This window comes from Marmota flaviventris, chromosome 7 (assembly GCF_047511675.1).
Source record: "Marmota flaviventris isolate mMarFla1 chromosome 7, mMarFla1.hap1, whole genome shotgun sequence".
Lineage (NCBI taxonomy): Eukaryota > Metazoa > Chordata > Mammalia > Rodentia > Sciuridae > Marmota > Marmota flaviventris.
The window spans coordinates 28,477,199-28,493,654 of NC_092504.1; positions in this window are offsets into that span (position 1 = coordinate 28,477,199).

A 16,456-nucleotide genomic window follows, 5' to 3' on the forward strand; every position below is an offset into this window, starting at 1 on the left:
AATAGAAGAGGGAACTAGGGTTTAGACAATTTATGTAACTCATAACAACCAGAGCCACACAATTAGAAAATGACAAAATACAAGAATTCTTGCTCCATTGACTACAGGCTAGTTTTGATATATACTCCATAGGATTTTATATGGATTGTTTTATTTCTTTGTCTTCCACGGTTATGGTTTGAATATGATTTATCTCCCTCAAAATTCATGTTGAAATGTGATTTTCATAGTATCTCTCTTGGGAAAGAGGGCTTTAATAGATGATTAGGTTGATAAAAGTAAAAAAAAAAAAAAAAAAAAAAAGATTAATCAATAAATCATAAATCAGTGTTCAATAAAGGCATAACTAACCTAAAGACATATAAATAAGCACAATGCTAACAAGAGCAGTCTCACTAAATCGTAACTAATATTGACATTACTATCATTATTATTTGTGATATTAGATTAATTCATGAAGTAAAGTATTATTCAATGGTAAAATATGTTATGCCATATATAATGAAAATTTAGGATGCCATAAATAGAATTCCTTGCCTTAAATATTTTGATAAGACATTTAGAAATTAAGATTATAATCATAGCACTGGATATTTTCCACCTTTTTAAGTCAAACTTAATATGTTAATTATGTTAATTAAATTCATCAAAACTATAATTATATTAATGTTTTTGTCTAACTTAAAAAAAGTAAAGATTATTTAAAATGGTGTACAAACATCATCTTATAAACTAATGGGATAAATTTATAATTCAATTTTCTATATCAAAAATGTGTATTATAATTTATCAGAGGTAAAAATTTCAATTTACATTGAAGTATCCCCATTACATGAATATTTTTAGAGAATAAATAAGAAAACTCATAGAACTATATAACTACATAATACTTTTGAAATTCAAAACTCACAGTAGCTGAAAGAGTTGTTGAATTAACAAAACTCTAGTACAAAACCAGGTAAAATATACAGATGTAACAGTTTAGCCAAAAGAGTTAAGAATGGAAGCAAGAATCTCAATCAGGTCTCTAAGTAACTAGAGATAGGCAATGATGCACATAAAAAATTGACTGAATACTTGGAGGAAAAATAACATGAACAACTGATGCAATTAAAATTTACTTACTTTACAAAATCTCATTTCTTATTGTTTTGCTCGATCAACTTTTATACCTACCTTTTTTCCCTTAAGAAACAAAAGCTCAGTTTTGACATGAGACCCAACTGAACAATTTAACACCAACATTAATAAAGTAAAATAAATAATTTTCTTTAAATGTTATTTCATCGTTGAGTGACTTCTTTGAGTTGAGCAATTTCTATAGTCTTTCTAAAAGTCCAATTACTTTAGCTCATGGCTATTCTAATCTAGTGCTTTCTTTAAATTTCTACAAGGATAATCAAAAGATCAGATTTACCTCTTCACATTTTAATTAATGATTGATATTTGAGAAAATTATAAAAGCATAATAAGGCTCAAATGAGACTATTTCAGGATTAAAACAAAGCATTCTCCATTTAGAAACAGAAAATGAAAGAAATGCAAAAATAATATATATAGTATTTTATGTTCTGTTATACCTAATTAAGGCAATACCGTCACACTAAATTCCAAGACACAAAATTAAGTACCAGTCTTATATAAAAGAGCATAAAGAATAACCCATGATAAAGGAAGAAGGGGAAAAATAGAATCTTAGTGGATTTGACAGAGGGGAATGAAGGGACGGGAGTGTGGTAGGAATAGGAAAGACAGTGAAATGAATCTGACATAATTTTCCTATGTGCATATATGAATACACCACAGTGAAGTTCACCATCGTGTACATTCACAAGTCCTGGGTCTTGACTAGAATAAGATGTATTCCATGCTTATATAATTATATCAAAAAGGATTTGAATGTCATGTATAACTAAAAGAAACAATAAAGAAACAATAAAATTAAAAAACAAATGGCAAGGCAGAATTACCAAATCAATTGAGTTTTCTGTGTTTTGAGGCAGATTGAGGTGCAAGTTGACAATATTGTACAGCATATATATATATATATATATATATATATATATATATGAATGCATTACAATTCTTATTACATATAGAGAGCTCAATTTTCATATCTCTGGTTGTATACATAGTATACTCACATTTATGTCTTCATACATGTACTTTGGATAGTAATGATCATCACATTCAACCATCATTAATTACCCCATGCCCCTTCCTTTTCCCTCCCACCCCTCTGCCTTATCTAGAGTCCATCTATTCCTCCCATGCTTCTGCTCCCTATCCCACTATGAATCAGGTACCTTATATCAAAGAAAACATTTGGCATTTGGTTTTCTGGGATTGGCAAACTTTACTTAAAATTATCTTCTCTAACTCCATCCATTTACCTGAAAATTCCATGATTTTATTCTCTTTTATTGCTGAGTAATATTCCATTGTGTATATATGCCACATTGTTTTTATCAATTCATCTATTGAAGGGCATCTAGGTTGGTTCCACAATTTAGCTATTGTTAATTGTGCTGCTATAAACATTGATGTGGCTGTGTCCCTGTAGTGTGCTGTTTTTAAGTCCTTTGGGTATAGACCAAGGAGAGGGATAGCTGGGTCAAATGGTGGTTCCATTCCAAATTTTCCAAGAAATCTTCATACTGCTTTCCATATTGGCTGCATCAATTTGCAGTCCCACCAGGAGTGTATGAGTGTACCTTTTTCCCCACATCCTCCCCAACATTAATTGTTGTTTGTATGCATAATAGCTGCTATTCTGACTGGGGTGAGATGAAATCTTAGAGCGGTTTTGATTTGTATTTCTCTAATTGCTAGTGATGATGAACATTTTCCATGTGTTTGTTGATTGATTATACATCATCTTCTGAGAAGTGTCTCTTCAGGTCCTTGGCCCATTTATTGATTGGGTTATTTGATTTTGGGGGGGTCTAGCTTTTTGAGTTCTTTATATACCCTAGTAATTAGTGGTCTATATGATGTGTGAGTGGTAAAGATTTGCTCCCAAGATGTAGGCTCTCTCTTCACCTCACAGATTGTTTCTTTTGCTGAAAAGAAACGTTTTAGTTTGAGTCCATCCCATTTACTGATTCTTGATTTTAAATCTTGTGCCACAGGAGTATTATTAAGGAAGTTGGGGCCTAATCCCACATGATGGAGATTAGGGCCTAGTTTTTCTTCTATTAGACGAAGGGTCTCTGGTTGTATTCCTGACAGTGATCCATTTTGAGTTGAGTTTTGTGCATGGTGAGAGACGGTGGTTTAATTTCATTTTGTTGCATGTGGATTTCCAATTTTCCCAGCAGCATTTGTTGAAGAGGCTATCTTTTCTCCAATGCATGTTCTTGGCTCCTTTGTCTAGTATAAGATAATTGTAGTTTTATCGGTTAGTCTCTGCGTCCTCTATTCCGTTGTACAGCTTTTATCAAACCAAACTTTCAAAACTACAAATGTTTTGACTAATTCTGTGGGAGTGAAAAACAAACTCTTTATGAAGTTCAACTTGCATGCTGCAATTTAAACTGCATAGGGCAAATGAAAAATTGTGTTCAAATATAGTCACTGCTGGGGAATTCAAGTTTGAAGTTCTGTTCTATTCACTATTATCGCTCTCAGCTTCAAAATCACCTTCTAGGCTATGGACTATGAAGCTGGGGGGTGAATACTTGCTGATCATATTTCTGTTGAGTGTGTAGATTCCTGCTATGTAATAAACAGGAAACGCATTGGAAGCAATGAGGAATAAGGAGAGACCCTCTCCTTCTTCTCTGTTTCCTGTTCCTGTTTTTGCTTCCTGCTGCTTTCAGTGTCACCACAGTAACACTTTCTCACCTGACAGTGACATTTCATTTCAGTAGCAGCAGCTAATTTCAGTTTTGCACTTTTCCCAACACTTTCAGAACCAACTTCATCACACCCCTTCAGAGACATTGGCTTCAATAGTGAGCAGCAATTTCTTCTTAGACATCTGAGTTTCAGCTCTGCAGGTTTGCTCTACTTTAATAATTCCAAACTTTAATTACCCCATCTTTTGGGAAGCAATTTCTAGAAGTTACTCTCCCCTGATACATAAATATATATTTTTATGTGCCTGAATACCTTTAATTACTGATATCAAATCTTAATATTATATGTTCCTAGTTAAAAACAATAACAAATATCAATGACAACAAAAGCAAATGGCCATATAGCTTCTACTTCCTGACTGATCTTGAAAAAAAAACCAATTTATCTATCTATCTATCTATTTACATAATATATATATATATATATATACACACACACACACACACACATACATACACACATATATGTATATATATACATATAATATATACATATTTAGGAATATATGTATATTCCATACATATATTCCTAAATATGTATATATTCTATGTTTTAGTCTACTATTTCATTGTTGTGACCAAAAGACCTGAAAAGAAAAAGAATAATTTTAGAATAAAAGTTTATTTGAGGCTCATGGTTTCCAAGGTATCAGTCCATAGACTGCATTGCTCAAGCATGAGGTGAGGCAAGAACATCATGGTGGAAGACGTGTGGAAGAGGAAAACAGATAAGGACATCACTGCTAGGAAGAGAACTGAACTCAGCTCATCAGGGTCAAAATATATGCCCCAAAGGCACACCCCCCCCCATGACTCACCTCCTCCAGACACACCCTACTTGCCTACAATTACCACTTAGTTAATTTATTCAAGTGGATTAATGCACTGATTAAATTAAGGCTCTTATAACCCAATCATTTCACCTTTGACCCTCCTTGCATTGTTTCACATATGATCTTTTGAGAGATACCTCATACCTAAGCTATACCATATAATATATACATAATAAAATTAATAAATGATTTCTTAAATCTTTTACCTACATATTTTCTTGAGATTCACCAAAAAATGTACAGAATAGTCAATTTTGTTGTAAAGTATTCATATTGCATGTAACATAATTTGATCAATCTCACTCCCTGCTATCCACCTTACTTTCTCCTCCCCTCTCACCAAGTCCGCTTCCTATATACCATTTTTTCTTCTATATTCATAATACCCTTTTCCTCCGAGCTAGTTGCTACATATAAGAAGAAGCATATGATACTTATCTTCCTAAGTCTGACACTTATCTTCCTAAGTCTGACTTAACCTACTTTGTTTTTTATTGATAATATGAAAACAGTCCCTTAATTCTTATGAACTATTCATCTATAAGTGAATCCATAAAAACCATTGATAAAGAAAAGTTAAATGTAATCATTTTACTTTTGAGATTAAAAAAATAGGCCATTCTTGGCATTACTAACTCAATGAAAAGTGATTTTCAACATCTTTTCATTAAATAGAAAAAGGTTTCTAAGGTTTCTTACACATGTAAGAAGTCTAAATGCTTGCCATCCAAGACCTTCACCTGAAATTATTAATTGAATGCATCTACTTATCTCTCTTCCCATTAAATATGCTGCCATATGTCTTAAAGATATAGTGCCAAAACATCCCAGGATTTGAAATTTAGAGATAAGAACTTCCCTGAAAAGTCTTCTCTTCTCTTCACCCAAGTTTAGGTCTAAAAGCTCTCTTGTGTGCTTTCAACCTTCAAGCATATGCTCCTATCTTTTACTTTCCTGCTTCCTGAACTCCAGAATAAGATTCCCAACAATAGAAAAATTTTGTAGGCACAGTTTATATTGACCACCATTCAAGTGCCAAGCTTGCTGCAGTTTTCAAAAGATGTGGGATGAATGAAAGAATAAAGGATGGTATTGTCACAACTAATATTGTACTATACAACAAACACTTGCCTTATCAATGAAATCCTCTAATCTGAATGTCGGTATTATTTCTCCCTCCAGTAAAATTGATGAAATTATGTTCATATATGTTTACATATATGTACATATACATATATAAATATATACACATATATATTTTTATGTTTACATTATAAACATACATTTACATTATAATAACATTTTATGTGTTTATATATGTATATATATATATATGTATGCTACAATGAAACACACCATTATGAATAATTAATATAGGCACCAATATAATATAGAATCTACTCAATAACCTGGTTCTTACTACATACCCTTACATTTATGTCACATTATACAGCTGCTGGATTTTATTTACTGATGTAAAGTAACTAGTGAATTTTGCAGTCATTAAAATTATTAAATAGTGTTTGATTTCATTTAGTGTTAAATACATTCTATTGTTTTCTAATGCTTTTGGAAATTGGTAATCCCCCTGGATATGTATGTGATAATTCCTTATTAATTAAAAAAATCTGTTTAACAAGGATAACACATTTCCTATCTGCAAGAGATAATAGAGAGTTTATTCTGTAATTAACTTCCTGTCATAGTTCTTAAACTTTTTAGCTTTTTTTCTGATCTTCTCTGGCTTTATCTATGGTCCTAGAGACCATCTGGTAGAAAATCTCATTTGATTTCTATATTCATGTCATCATTCTACATAAAATATACACTTTAATATTTTAATTGATATAAATATATATTTTAGTTATGTTTCAACTTACCTCTTACTTACATGTTTTAGTTATTTTGTGGATTTTATTTTATTTTATTTATTTATTTTTACAATTTTTTTAATATTTATTTTTCAGTTTTCGGTGGACACAACATATTTATTTTATTTTATGTGGTGCTGAGGATCGAACCCAGCGCCCCGCGCATGCCAGGCGAGCGTGTTACTGCTTGAGCCACATCTCCAGCCCTCAAAATACAATTTTTAAAAAGCTGATAAACAGCACAGATATAAAAACCAAGAAAAATATATGCATCTTCACGAACTGTCTGATACACTTCTAAATGCATTTAACTGTATTTTCTTTTTTTATTTTTTTTTTAATTTTTATTATTGGTTGTGCAAAACATTACATAGTTCTTGACATATCATATTTCACACATTTGATTCAAGTGGGTTATGAACTCCCATTTTTACCCAGTATACAGATTGCAGAATCACATCAGTTACACATCCACATTTTTACATATTGCTATACTAGTGTCTGATGTGTTCTGCTGCCTTTCCTATCCTCTACTATCCCCCCTCCCCTCCCCTCCCCTCCCATCTTCTCTCTCTAGACATTTACTGTACATTTTAATATAATTCAGTAACAGATAAGACAGAACATAAATTTTAATTCAAATAAACATTTTGTGAAAAGATAATGAGTATGTTGCCATTAGAAGATTGTATCAAGTCTGTGCTGACTTCTTTTTATGAACTTTGCTTTCTTTATATTACAGCAAGGAAAATTAGGAATCAAAATCCTATTGTCAAAAGCCAGAATTATTGGAACTGGGAAATGAAGAATATATATCTTTTCTCTAAAGTGAAAAGCTAAAGATCTTAGTCTATGCTGTCGTATTAATGCTCCGTGTGAAAGCAAAAATCACTGGAGAGATTAAGTCAAGCCCCTTAACTTTGAGGATAGAAGTTTCTTGCCTTAGTATGAGAGTATAATATCTTTCACTTATCACCAAGTTTGTCAAGAATATAGAACAAAATGATGCATAAATATGTGCTTAAAAGATGATCATATAAATTCAAGACAGATGAAACCTTCCTATCTTTCAGGTCTAAGCTTTCCAGAATTAATGATATAAAATCCCATAGCTTCTCAGCCCTATGTGACTCATTTTCTATGGTAGCTCTTCCTTTTGTGTTCTCTAGCTGACTTTGATAAAGATAAAATTTTGTTTTCTGAATAACTTTCTAAATGACATTGAGATTGCTAAATGACTCTCTTATACAAATGTAAATAGAAATGCATGTTTTTCCCACAGATATTCAAATATAACACAATGTTCCTCCTTTAATAAACTCTCTTTAGATCCTATATCTCTAGTCCCTTATTATAATAAAATAACCCAACCTTAGTAGTTTTTGATACTTTCTAGGTCCCATGACATTCTTTCCATTAAAAAAAAAATCTATTTAGTTTTTTTTTTCCCCACAGAAAATGATTTTGTCAAAATTACCAATGAATTCTACATTGCTAAATTAAAAAAACAATTATCGTTAGTCATTTGCCCCTTTTCAAAAAAAAAAAAAAAATGTCTTCACTAGATTCTTCTCTGGGGACAAGCTAAGCTCCTTATTGCCTTGTTGCAGGCAATTCCAGACTCGACTCATATTTTCAACCTAAAAATTGGTAATGGTACATGGCTTAGCCCTTGGACCTCCCATCTTTTCTATCTGCACCATCCATTTAAATCATCTAGTCTCTTAGTTCTAAACTTCATTCACATGCTTACAACTCTAAAATGTGTATGTCCAGCCAAGACTTTGTTGTTGGCCAATACCTCATCCATTTCCACTCAAATTAGCAATAAAATTTCAAAATTATTATATCCAATAGAGAGCCCATATATTGTCCCTTTTTAGAAATGGCCTATGCATTTTTTTTCAGTTTTCTAGACAAAAACTTTGGACTTATCCTAGACTTCCCTATTTCCCAAATGTCTCTCCCATATTCTTTGTTAACTCTACCCTCAAAATTAACTCAGCATCAAACCACTTCTCATCACCTCAGCCATCAGTACCTTCATCTAAGTCTCCATTATTTTAATCACCTGATCCGTTTTTCCACTTCTAGACTCATCTCCAATCTGTTGTCAACACAGAAGCAAAGGTAATTTTTCAAACATTTGGTCATATGCATCACAGTCTGCAGAGAACACTTATACACCTTCACGTTTAAAATGAAAGACAATTTTCTTAACAGTGATAGAAAAAGCCGTATGTGATCTGTTCCATCATTTATTTCTTCTTAAGATTTTTTTTTCTTATCATTCTTCAGTGATACATTCTATTACAGCCACACTTGCTTCCTGGAGGTGGATGGATAGATGGATGGATAGATAGATAGATAGATAGATAGACAGACAGACAGACAGACAGACAGACAGATTCACCTTAGGAGCGTAACCTTCCCTGTTTATCTGTTAAAAGTTGCTAATCAGTGCTAACTCATTCCTACCTACCAATCTTATGCTTTCTTTCCATAACACTCATCACTTCTCATATTTTATTAATTTGACTACTTCCAATCTTTCCCTACTAAAATAAAAACTCCAAGTGGATGAGATGGCCACTCTCTATCACTATCTGATCAATTCTTAAATAAAAGGAGACAATGAATATGTCCAGCTCATAACAGATATTTAATAAATAGCTAACAATCAATTTTATGAAGTAAAATTGAAAAAAATTCAGAATATACCTAAAGTAATGAAAATCGGTCTATTTCCCATGACCTTAGCAATTATCCACTGCAAACAGGGACATTGCCTCTATTATAAACCACATTAATCCTATGTTCAAATGTTAAGAGGCATGAATATGTAAAAAACAAGACATGAAACAAAATTCTGAGACTTTTCTTGGAGGGTATATTCAGTTCAGAATTCCTTCTTATTGTGTGAGATAGTTTTAAAAGGCTTAGTAATACATACTTTAAGAAGTCCACAGGGGGAAAATGAATGCTAGGTACATGGGTTAAGGACTTTGCCAAAAGTCTGAGGTTTCATTTAGAAGATAAAGTGGCATTCACACTTGGAAAGGAGCTTTCAAATTAAGATGAATTCTGGGGTTAGGAGATGTGTATGTGAAATGAGATAAAACTTGTTTTTCTTACTGCCTGGTGCTATGTGTGCACTTACTAAATATTTATTATACTCATTATTCATTTAATTATAGTGATAAAATTCTATAACAAGATCCAGGTATGTAATAATAGTAAATTGAAGAACATTGATCTTTAAAGGGAAAACTGTAGATGACATAAAACTGTCTCTATTTATTTTGCCAGAAGAGTATTTTCTGAAATTGCAAACCTGTGTTGGTGAGTTCCTTGCTCTCATACATTCAAGTACCAAAGATCATATGCATTGCAAGAGATGAGCAAAGATGTCAATGAGGCAACAATTTGAATATAACAAAGTATAAGAGCTGACTATATAGTGCTTCAAAATGCAGAAACTAGTTCAACTCCAAAATTCACAATTCTACACTTGTACATAAATCAATGTAATTGTTTTTATGTAACAAATCTCTATCTAAATATTTCTTAGTATTCTAAACTGGCCTAAAACCTTTACCAAGGTCATAATATTCTTATAAGTGATATTATATAGTATTTATATCACTTGACTACTAAAAACTAAAAAACTCTCTGCATAAATAACTCCAATAATCGAACACGCTAAAAGCATAAAAGAAATGCTAATATGGATTCTATTGTCCCAAGATATAGTTCGTAGCATAGTTTACTAGTTCACTGTCAACTTGACTGAGCCAGGAGGAGTCTATAGATGTAGTCAAAAATCGTGGATATGTCTGTGAGGGTATTTTTGGATAAAATTAACATTTGAACTGGTAGATTAGACTGAGTAAACCAGATTGCCATTCCTAATGTGTATTGGCATCTTTGAAGCAATTGATGGCCTGAATAAAATAAAAACAATTGAACTTTGAATGAGTAAGAGGGGAGTCCTCTGTTTAACTGCTTTGAGTTATGACCTTGTTCTTACCTTGCCTTCATATTTAAACTGAAATATTAGCTTCTCTTGTGTCTCAAACCGTCGCCAGATTTCAAGCTAGAACATTATTATGGTTTGGTTATGCAGTATCCTCCAAAAGCTCACCTGTAAGACACTGTAGGATTGTTTAGAGGTGACCTTATTGTTATGAGTCCTATGACCTAATTAGTGAATTAATCCATCTGATGGATTAATGCCCTTCTGCCATGATATTCTTCCTCACCCTGGGCCCAGTATAATGTAGTTTGCTGACCATGTACTGAACCTGTAAAGTCATAAGCCCAAAGTAAACTTTTCCTCCTCTGTATTGTCCTAGTCAGGTGTTTTGGTCACAGCCACAGAAGTCAAACTAACAAAAATATACATCATAAATGCTTCTAGTTCTTAGGACTGTGGTCTGTGTCTCCAGCTTGCCAACTATAGATCATGGAACTTAAATATCCATATCATGGCCGCTCACTTCTTAGAATAAATACATATCTATATGTGGAAATATATATATATCCTTAAAACTACAGTTGCAAAAGCAATTTACTGTATGTTCCATTCAAAACCTGATTATAGGTGCCCACTTCCCTTTTGTTAGAAGAGATATTTTTTAAAACTTGTAATTAAAAAATGTTTTTTCTACTGTAATGCATTCCACTGTCATTTATTTTTTTTAATCGATAAAAAATGTTTTTCTGTCCCTTTAATATATAAATCTTCTAACACCCAGAAATATCTCCTCAAAGACCTTAGAATACAGCTCTCCAATCTCCTGGCTTTCTGGAAGAATAAGAGCCTTAATTTAGTCAGTCCTTATTCAAATTTGCAAAACTGCCTCCTGTCCTAAAGATATAAAATACTTGTTTCTCAGGTTTGGGATATAGCTCAGTGGTAGAATACTTTCTTAGCATGGGAAAGACTCTGGATTTGATCCCCAGAAAAAAAGGTTTTTTTCTCCTCCAAATAAACATCATTTAAACAACCCAGATGGCTGGTCACTCTTATCAAATTTCTTTTAACACCCTTTAGTATTTTCTTTTAGCAAACCCTAATATTTTAAAAGCCTCCTGACACTAATTTTAGTGTAGTTGAGCCCAGTTTACAATCAAGTCTTTCTCCACTATTTTCATTGTCTTAATAGAATCATTGTTGCTATTGCTATTTTTTTAATGTATTCTTTTAGTACTAGGAATCAAACAAATGGTGCTGTATACTAACCTATATCTCCAACACTTTTTATTCTTTAGTTTGAAACAGGGTCTTGCTAAGTTTCTGAGACTGGCCATGAACTTGTGATCCTCCTTCCTGAGCCTTACCAGTTGCTAGGATTAGAAGTATGTGCTACTACACTTGGGCTGTTTGCATTTTTAACAAGTATTGAGTGAAAATTTTCTCTTTGACACTGCTCATTCACTTGGTAGGACAGACACTGACCTTAGAAATGTGGTTAGAAACATAAACTCATTTTTTCCTCCTTATTAAAAGCAGGGGCCCCACATTTTCATTATAGAATGAGCTCTACAAATTACATCCCTTGTCCCAGTGTTAATAGAAATAGTAACGTTTAGAAGAGGAAGAGGAAGAAGAATGTCAGCAAAATCTACCATTTATTAAGAAACTGCTCTTCTGTATCTCATTGACTTGTTTAATCTCTTAACAGTAATAAAATACCATACTAAAACAAGCACATTTTGATAATTGTAAAACTAAAGCAACAGAGAAGTTAAGTTCTCTAAGGCGTAACTGACATAAGGAAATTATAGTGGAAATGGAATAGAAAAAAAATAGACAAGGTAAAAATAAAATCAGAAAGAAATAATGCCCAAAGAAAGACCTTAGGGTCAAGTATTTATGCTTGTTTCTGTTTTATTTTTGGTTTTGATGAAGGTGACTCAATGGATAGTGAAATAATAATTGAGATTGTTTTAAATGACAAGATAATTATAAGTGTAGCTTTAGTTAAACTTAATTTATATGAAGATGCCTTAACAGGTAATTGTAATAGGTTCCAATGGCTCAGAAGAAAAGTGCAAGCTAAGGAAATAAATTTGGAAAAACCAGTAAGATTATATTTATTTAAAGCAAGTCAGTATATATGAGATTGACAACCAGCAAAGAGACCCAAAGAAAGAAACTTAAGTAAGACCTTATTGAAAGAGCCAGAAGTGGGAACTAAAATGATTCTCCTTCTTTCTGGGACTTGCAGTGACATTTAAGTCCAGACAGGAGACAGTTTAAGAAGAGTTTTCAAGAATTCTGAATGTTGCAGAAAGCCCAAGGCGGGTTGAGGAATTACTGAGAACAAAATACTGAAGTTGGGGATAAACATTGGTGAGTATCAAGAGAACAATTTCAGTGTAGTGAGAGGCAAGAGACAGATTGCAAATGTTTACAAAGGGAATTGTTGGTAAGAGAGTAAAGGTTGTTTGTTCTTTTCAGATGTTTGGAATTGAGAGATGGAATAGATGGAATGGCAGGAAAAAGAAAAGAAAGCCAAGGCAATGAATTTTAGGGCCAGAGAAATTGCTTTTTTTAAAATAAATAAATAAATAAATAAATACTGGAAAGGAGAGACACTACTAATTATAGGGAACTTTTTCTTGTACCCCTTTTTATTGCAATCTTTTAATTCTACTTTCCTTCTGCTGTCAACTCTTCATGTGGTCATGAGTCTTATGAACTTGATATTATTATGTCTTGACACTTCCAACTGTATAATATTTATCAGTTGATTTTATCTCTCTGCTTTTCATTTTCTATTTGTACAATTAAAATAATCACAGTAGTCTTTACCTAGCCTGCCTCATAAGATTTACTCAGAGAACCTAAAATAGAAATGTTTATAAACAGATTGTAATTATATAAGAAAAAATTAAAAACAAAATATAAAATGCAAGAAATTTAATAATTTGTGTTGTTATCTGTGCTTGTTCTCTGCATTTTGGAAAAATTCTCAAGGCGAGCTACACAAGTTTTCTTTGCTTCTCCCATGCAAGTACCTGCCTCAGATTCAACCCCAACGGATCCAATTTATTGTTTTTTCTCTTCAACTTTCTCCACATCCTAAAACAGTAAAGGTAGAAAAGAAGCAAAAAAAAATGCCAGAGTAATGGCTTTGGGTCAACCTTAATAAAAGTGACTTACTCACCATTGTTCATTTATGTATTCAAACTGACATATTTGCATCTTTCTTTTCATTACTCAGGTATCCATTCTGACTCTTAAAGCTAGTGTACTATAATTATCATATGATTATGCAAGGCATCAATTTTCCTTCCTGCTACATTCTACTTTTACAAGCCATGAGAGTCATAAACTTGGAGGATTTTATTGGAAAGTCAAGGTGGCATAGTTATAAAAGTGACTCAGAAGTGATGCTTCCTAGCCCAACAATGTTGATTTACTTGTGATGCTAAACACACACCACTAAGTCATACACAGCTCTTGGGAGAGGGATGACTAATTAGCTCAGTGGCTTATCCACCCACATACTCTGCTGATTCTGATACATTAAAACATTTTATTAGCTGCAAGGTCAGGAAAACTTTCTGTGTGGGTAGTATTTCTAAAAATTTAATAGCAATAGCCTGATGTTAGTTCCTTTCTATCTGTAGATTGCTAATAAATCTTCAAAGACGAATAAACTCATATGCTTATTTGTCAGAACTTCTTTTCACACAGAGGTTTCAACAAAAGCTGAAATGGTGAAGAAGGAATAATTCTTAGCAGTCATATAATTATTCATGCATTGACAGACAGCGTCTAAAATTTAGAATTCCTTCACGTATTCTACGCATCATACATCCCAATGTGAGATAAAGACTTAAAGTTCATAGTTGTATATGAAATTTTCTCTTCAGGAATCTCTAACAGTAAAACATCTTCAGCAAACAGTTCTAAACAATGAGATGTTCAGTATGTCCAGTGTGTAGCTGACGATGGTAGGGCTACAAACAAAATCAGAGTAATCAATATTCTAATGGAGATTCTACAATTACAATGGACATTAGTCTATACTTAGTCTTAGCAGTAGAAGATACACAAATTGAACATTTAATTTCCAAATATCACCATCTGTAATCTCTAGTTGAGCACAAAAATATTACATTAAATTGGACTACTGAGATCCTTTGGAGTTGCAAGAATTATATTCATCTATTCATTTCCTTGCACTGGCCAAATCCTACAGTGAGTGCATTGTCTTCTATGCATACAAAAGATGGCATATTTAATTCTAGGCAGATAATTGTCTTCTCCATTAATCACTTAAAATACTCCATACAGTTGATTAGTTTTTTTTTTTAAAAAAAAACAAACAGGAAAAGGTACTGAAGCAAAAATGCTGTAGAAAAAAGAAGACTCAAAATGAAGCCATAGGACAAAAAAAAAAAAAGAGTTGAACAGGTTATTTTATATGTATGAATTAAGAATAAATTAAATTGAAACAGGAAATATTTAAGGCCCACACAGTTTGCAGTCTTGCAATAAATATCCTATCTCAAACAATTATATCATGTAAAAGCATCTTTGGATTCAAAAAAATCATTTTCACTCAATTTCTATATTCCAAAGCAATCTAAAAGAAAATATAAGTATATTTAACCCTAAGAACAATGAATAATTTGACTACATGAATTATTTGTTGGCTTTTAGGTCAATGATAATTGTTCAAAGAAATTCTGCTAATTCCTCAAATCCTTGGGCATTAGACATTTTTCTGTGGCCCAAGGTGACATTTTTCCTTCATTGTTTTTTTTTTCCCTAATTTTGACACCTTTCATTCATACAAAAATGTTGCAGATTATTTTATTTGCATATTTACTCCCTCAAATTGTGCAGACTGAAAACAAATCATGGTTTCTAAGGTAAGAGAATAAAGAAAATTACAAATAATTGAGATGCCATCACTCTGGGTTCAAATGCAGATTTGGCTACAAAAATAGCCATGTAACCTTGAGGATATGTCATACTCTATTTTAGCCTCAAATTTTTTCAGCTGTAAAATAATGAGATCAAGTGAAATGAACAATAAAATTTCATCCAGCTAGAAATGCCAGGCTCTATGTCCAATGACTTGCACCCGAAATTTCAGCACATTTATAATTAAAATGTGGGTGAAGCCGGGTGTGTTGGTGCATGCCTGTAATCCCAGCAGCTTGGGAGCGTGAGACAGGAGGATCCTGAGTTCAAAGCCAGCCTCGGCAACAGTGAAGCACTAAGCAGCTCACTGAGACCCTGTCTCTAATAGATAGATAGATAGATAGATAGATAGATAGATAGATAGATAGATAGATAGATAGATATGGCTCAGTAGTTGAGTGCCCTGAGTTCAAGCTCCAATATCCCCTCCCAAAACAATGGGGGTGAATTGGAGCATTAGAGATACATAGGCTGGAGAAAAGTACGTTTAAACATATATGATCCAACTTAAAAATAGAAAAGTACTGAACATTTAATTCAAGACTAAAGATGCATTCAACATTCTTGCTCTAGTTAAGGCATGTTTTGAATTTGAACTTTAATTTTCAGTTAGAAGCAAGTCCCCATTCTTTAGAGAGGAGGGATATTTTACCTCCTAAGTCATCTGGTTATTCAAAAGAATTATACTGTTTTGAAATTTGGGTTGGAAAATAGGAACTCTGTTCTACTTAACTAGTGCATTTTCTATGCTGTATCTTTATAAAACCTCAGAACTTTATTAGTCTCCATTTCTTTTATATGCATTTTACTTATTGAGCTTAAGTTGTATATCACACCACCATTATTATCCATTATATCTCCTCTAACCTACATGAACTACTTGGAGAGACAATAAGGAATTATATTTTAGCTCATATGAAATTGGTGAGGGCACTCTTCTTTTCA